The sequence below is a fragment of the Lepidochelys kempii genome, chromosome 11 (assembly GCF_965140285.1).
Source record: "Lepidochelys kempii isolate rLepKem1 chromosome 11, rLepKem1.hap1, whole genome shotgun sequence".
Lineage (NCBI taxonomy): Eukaryota > Metazoa > Chordata > Testudines > Cheloniidae > Lepidochelys > Lepidochelys kempii.
Window position 1 is genome coordinate 68585201 of NC_136390.1, and position 6466 is coordinate 68591666.

The 6466-nt window shown below is 43.9% G+C and overlaps 1 non-coding gene across 1 annotated transcript; it reads right to left on the reverse strand.

Moving 5' to 3' along the window:
• Positions 1–387: 387 nt before the first annotated feature.
• On the reverse strand, positions 388–460 carry TRNAK-UUU (transfer RNA lysine (anticodon UUU)). The gene has a single exon. It is a non-coding gene; the product is annotated as a tRNA-Lys (tRNA).
• Positions 461–6466: the final 6006 nt, after the last annotated feature.

Sequence of the window (6466 nt, forward strand, 5' to 3'; positions counted from 1 at the left end):
TACTGCTGCAGCTGGTTGAAACCTGTGGAGGAATTGTGAATATTCCAAAAACATTTTTGTTCCAACCATTTATTGAAAAGAACAAAGTTGAAAAGTCGCAAGATTTTTGTACCAGTAATGCTCAATTGTGAAAAACAATTCGAACTAAAATCCTTACTCGGAGCATAGAATCATAGAATATCAGGGTTGGAAGGGACCTCAGGAGGTCATCTAGTCCAACCCCCTGCTTGAAGCAGGACCAATCCCCAATTTTTGCCCCAGATCCCTAAATGGCCCCCTCAAGGATTGCACTCACAACCCTGGGTTTAGCAGGCCAATGCTCAAACCACTGAGCTATCCCTCCCCCCCAAAAGAGATAGACTTTTAAGATCTTGGGGAATAGTTCATTGCCTGACCAGGGACTTGAACCCTGGACCCTCAGATTAAAAGTCTGATGCTCTACCCACTGAGCTAGCCAGGCTCACTATTGTAGATTGTAAATGAACAATCTAGCCCACTGTAAGAGTTGCAGAATCAGGATCACTGGTATTTCACCATGTGCATGCATGTGTGTTCTCCCCTATATAATCTTAGTATAAACTAACACCAGAGGTGCCTTAGGAAACTTTGAAACTCTGTTTGCCCAAGCCAGAAACGAGTTGCAACATTAGATTGTGTTCCCCAAGTCCCTATATACATTGTGTATCTTCAGTCCAGCCTTCAGTGCCTAGATGAACCAAAATGACGGCTTTGTTCAAAATAGAGGCCAATAAGAGGTCTACAGTGCCAGTGATGTCTCAATTGTCCAATGACAGTTCATTCAGGTTTCCACTGGGGTACAGTGTAGTGAGCCACAGCAGCTAAAAAAACGATCCTTGGAAAAAACGATCCTATTTAATAGTGATAATTGTATATTCATGTCTGTAAATGTATTTGAAAATGAAAAATGCCGTGTAACTGAAGTATTACTGTTACCATTATTATTTTGGCTTTTTATGAGGCATTCATCTTACTCATCTCCCAGTTGCCTTTTGGTGCCAGCTGTGCTCATAATGACATTTTATTCTTTCCCTTGAAAGACCTCTCTTTGGACCATGAAGTCACTATTATTATGATTTCAGTATTAGAACATCTGGGATCTTTTGGATGTAGTAATCCTAGTGATTAGTGCAGGCAATGAGGACCATATTAAAACCATGACATGTAGTTTGGGATTTTGAGCATACAGATGGGTAATATCCTGGCTTTCCTGAGGAGAGTGGATCAAAACATGAATTTAGCCCATGTTTCTGCTTGTGAATCTCAGTGTTGCTAACTTTCCCTATTTTATTGCAAGTCTTGCAATATTTCATGTTTTGTCTTAAACCCTCAGCTCCTGGAGTCATGTGATTACATGAGAATCTCAGTTTTCATGTTAAAAAAAACATTTCTAGTCCTGGAGAAAATCTTGAACATGTGAACCATCATGATTTAAAAAAACCCAAAAGCAAAAATGTGTATTAAAAAAAAATTCCTCGTGACTTTTTTTGTGTGTGGCCTAGCACATTATTTTTGAAAGCTTAGCGTTGGCAATAACGACTCTTTCATAAACAGGCTCTATTTTCTATGGATATATTCACTCGTCATAATTATTAGACAGGCTTTGACTATTTATTATGGGCTTGATTATTTTTTCAGAAGTGCTGAGCACCCAAAACTCCAGGGGAAGTTAGTAAGAGGTGCTAAACTCCTCTAGGAGCCAGGTCCTGTGCTTTGGTGATGTGTGATTTGATACCTTCCTCGCATGGGTTTGTTTCTGCGCCTCAATCCTATGATTGAAACATCTTAAACAAGAGAACAAAGAGTAGCACATGCTGAACATGCTTGTTCACACGTGGAATATGGGCTTTCAGATGAAAGCCATTTCCCAGCTCTACAAATGAACGTTCACAAATAGTGAATAAATTAAGCTTGAATAAAGACGGGGAGTGGATGTGTCATTACACAAAGTAAAACTGTTTCCCCATGTTTAGCCCCCCCACACACACACACACTGCTCCTCACATCTTCTTGTCCACTGCTGGAAATGGCCCACCTTGATTATCACTACAAAAGGTTCCCCCTCTTCCCCCGCCCCCGCTTTCCTGCTGGTAATAGCTCACCTTACCTGATCACGTGCGTTACAGTCTGTATGGTAACACCCGTTGTTTCATGTTCTCTGTGTATATAAAATCTCCCCACTGTATTTTCCACTGTATGCATCCGATGAAGTGAGCTGTAGCCCATGAAAGCTTGTGCTCAAATAAATTGGTTAGTCTCTAAGGTGCCACAAGTCCTCCTGTTCTTTTTATGGTCAAATTGAAAAGCCACTTGGGATCCAAACCAATATTCACCCTTTTTTTTTTCTTTTTTTTTTTTCTTTTTGCATTATTTGACAAGAGAATTTCCTGAGTGAACAGGAAGCACCTCCATGGTTAAGAGCCAAGAAATTAAAGCAGCTAGTATAGGGTTGCTGTGTGTATTATGGGGTGCTCCATTCAGTGGGCAAGTCAACAATGCGTTGGGGTTGGGTTTTATTTTTAAACCAGTTTTCCAGTAATTGAGGTACATGCTAATTCCTCAGTGCCGCAGCCCAGGGTTGTTTTCTTTATCCTATCTGCTACTGCTGAGATGTGAGGTCAGCGTTGTTCTCTTAGAGTATGCATATAAAGAAGGAGTGACCCCCTGGGACATATTTTCTGCTTTGTCTTGGATCTACAGCATTGCAGTACAACAGCTTCTCGCAAGCTGATTGGAAGCATCTGTGCAAAACAGAATGGGCCAGAACCTCAGCAAGCGTAAATTGATGTAGCTCCATTGATTGCAGTTAACACCCACCGAGGATCTGGCCCAGTTGGTGTACACTAACTCTGAGAATCCTTGTTAATCTGTTAGATGTACAGTGTTATTGTAGCTGTGTTGGCCCCAGGATATTAGCGAGACAAAGTGGGTGAGGTAATATCTTTTACTGGACCAACTTCTGCAGGTGACAGAGACAAGCTTTGGAGCTACACAGAGCTCTTCTTGAGGTATTACCTCACCCACTTTGTCTCTCTAATATCTCTTAGACTAGGTGTTCTGCAGAGAAACAAGAAGAGAATGTGTGTGGCTCACTCAATCCCATTTATCAGTCACAAAATTCCACAGCTGACTCAAAATTTTCTCTCTTAACTTTTGTTGTACGTTCCTGGTGTGCAAAGAGCATGGCTGACCATCATGCTGATCAATATTATCTCATTGTTTCCTTGTATTCCCTCATCCGTATCAATTGCTCTCCAGTTTTATACTCAGATTGTTAGATGTTTGGGCCAGAGTCAGTCTCTCTTTGTTCTGTTTGTACAGTGCCTAGCACAATTGGGTCCTGGTCCGTGACAGGGGCTCCTAGAATCTATGGTAATACAAATAATAATTCTTCATTTATTACTATTATTTATCTGACACCCTAGTGCTTATTTTGGCTCTCCCTGTGCACAAAGAAGGGAACTGATATCCCTCCAAAACTTTAGTCTAAGTTTATCAAAACATAACCATGAATCATTCAGTCTTGATCAGGAGAAAAATGCAGGATTTTCTGGTAATTAATTCAGACCTTGGTGGAGCTGTTTGAGATTTAATTCATGTTTTGTTTTATTACTCTTAGTAGCAGTAATATCATTTAAAGCTATGAATAGACAAGCTTCCCTCAGCCTAATAGTAAGTAATTAGTTCATAAAACTTAATTACCCTCAGATAGACATTGATAAAATGAACCATCAATGTTACTAACATTTAAATTGCACATTAGACCAAAAGTTTTATTGGCATTAAGTATTTGTATTAGAGTAGCACCTAAAGGCGCCCACAGAGATCAGGGCCCCATTGTGCTAGGTGATGTACATCCACATAGTGAGAGACAGCCAGGGCCTGTGCCAATGAATTTATCCCATAAAGATACAAGATAAGCAAAGGAAATTGCTCATTCTTACAGATGAGGAACAGAGGCACAGAGTGATTAAATGAGACTTGTCCAAGATCATAGACATAATTTGTGGTGGAGCTGGAAACAGAACCCAGATCTCTTGAGTCTGAGTTTATTGCCTTAACCTTATGACTATATACATCACTGCATAAAGCTAGGCACCTAAATCCATATTTAGCCACCTAAATAAATCGTCTATCTGGGTAACTATTGAGGGGACTTTGATGGTGTTGTGTATCTCTTAGCAATATTAAACTTTTGTACGTAACACCTTAAGACTGTAATAAGTATACTTTATAAACAGCAAATATGGCTTGTCTTTTCTTTTCTTTTGTTACTTCCTCAGCTGCCTACCAGCCTTGTCACTGATGAATGAATAGGTACGCAGCCCAATTCTGGGTACACATGCTGGCATGGTGCTCTGTGTGTTGTGCTCCCTTTCTCCCTCATTATTGGCCTGAGCCATTTTCCGTTGCAGCTGTCCATTGACTTCAGTAGGCTTTGGCTCAGAACCTCAGGACAGCATGTATCCTATATTCTAACTTTGATAACTCAGGTCAAGTCTGCACTACAAAATTTAAGTAGACCTAAGTTACGTTGACGTACAGCCGCCGCGGTAATTGAATCAGTTTTATACGTCCACATTACGCTCCTTGTCTCTATGGTGCACATCCTCACCAGGAGCTCTTGCACCGATTTAACTGCCAGTGTGGGGCATCGTGGGATGGTTTTCTGAAAGGCAGCAACAGTCGATGTAAGCAACGCAGTGTCTACGCTGACACTGTGTCGACCTACCTACATGGACTTAAGCGCTAGGCCCCTCACAGAGGTGGAGTTATTAAGTCGGTATAGGGGCAAGTTACATCAGTGGAAGCTACATTTTAGTGTAGATGCTTACAGAGTTAGGTCAACAAAAGCTGCCTTATGTTGACCTAATCTGTAGTGTAGACCAGGCCTCCAGCAGCAGCAAATCAAGGTACTGCGTGGTCATGCAGTGAAATGGCTATCTTAGTGGTTGTTAGTTTCCCTTTGCTGGAATGCTGAATTGTCAGCTATTAAGAATTCAGAAGAAAATCCCCTCTGGTTTATTACAGTGTGTGATACAGCAGGGCCAGGGAGCAGTGGGAGAGGGGAGATATATAAGCCCTAGGCTAATTAAGGCGTGGTTCCCTATAAACTAGGGAAGGTTATTACAGGTTAACTGGAGCACCTGTTGCCAATTAAGGCCCTGTCAGGAACCTAATAAAAACCTCTTGCTCCAGGCAGACAGGGTGGAGTGAGGAAAGAGAGAGGACTGGAGCTTGGAGGTGTGTTGCTCAGAATTGAAAGACCAGAGGAAGGGAGACCCTCCCCTAGCGTCAAGGTCCGAGGGTAACCCTACCCAAGGGGGAAGAGGGTAAGGAGGGCTGGGGCTCAGAGTGAGGAGTAAACCCAGACTCTTCCCCCGCTTCCCTCCTCTACCACCTTCCTGGGCCACCTAGTGGGGCCCTTGGTGCCCCAAGAGCAGGAGCAAGGGGTGGCATCCTAGCCCCCCCACCAAGAAAAGCACGGGACCCACCATACTAACATCAGCCATTTTGCCATAATCAAGCAAATTTCAAACCTATCCTATTTTTGGCAATAACTTATCCGTTCCTTTATTTTTTTGGTCAAAATACAAAAATAGATCTTAGTCAGAAAGTAATATTAGGTCTAGTCTACACTAAAAAGTTAGGTTACAGAGTAGCAGCCGTGTTAGTCTGTATCTGCAAAAAGAAAAGGAGGACTTGTGGCACCTTAGAGACTAACAAATTGACATGCATCCGATGAAGGGAGCTGTAGCTCACGAAAGCTTACGCTCAAATAAATTTGTTAGTCTCTAAGGTGCCACAAGTACTCTTGTTCTTTTTACTAAAAAGTTAGGTCCATGCAAAGCAGCTTACATCGACCTAACTATGGAAGTGTCTACACTTAAATTTTGCTCCTGCCCATGTAATGCCCCACTATGCCAACTTAATAACTCCAACTCCACGAGCAGCATGGAGTCAAGGTCAATGTAGTTAGGTCAATATAGACACTGTGTTGCTTACGTTCGCGCGAACCGGCTGTTAAATTTTGAAGCAGTTTTAGAACCAGTTGTTAACCTGCTTCCCTGCAGGGGGCGCTGAGGCTTTGATGGGCTCCGGCCGGGAAGTGATGTAATTCCTCCTCCGGCCACCAGGGGCGCTGCACTGCAGGAGCCACGTGGGCTGCCACCTGGCCCTGGGCATGAGCCCTGTTGCTGCTGCTGCTCCCCTGGCCCTGGGGCTCCCGCTGCTGCCGGGTGGGTCCCCGGCTGCTCTGCTGGGCCTGGGCTGTGTCCTGCTGCTCTCCCCGTGAGCACCCACCACCCTGCCCGCAGCCAGCCCCTGCCTCCAGCCACCCCCTACACCCCCTGCCCGCAGCCAGCCCCTGCCTCCAGCCACCCCCGCACCCCCTGCCCGCAGCCAGCCCCTGCCTCCAGCCACCCCCTGCCCTGCCCGCAGCCAGCCC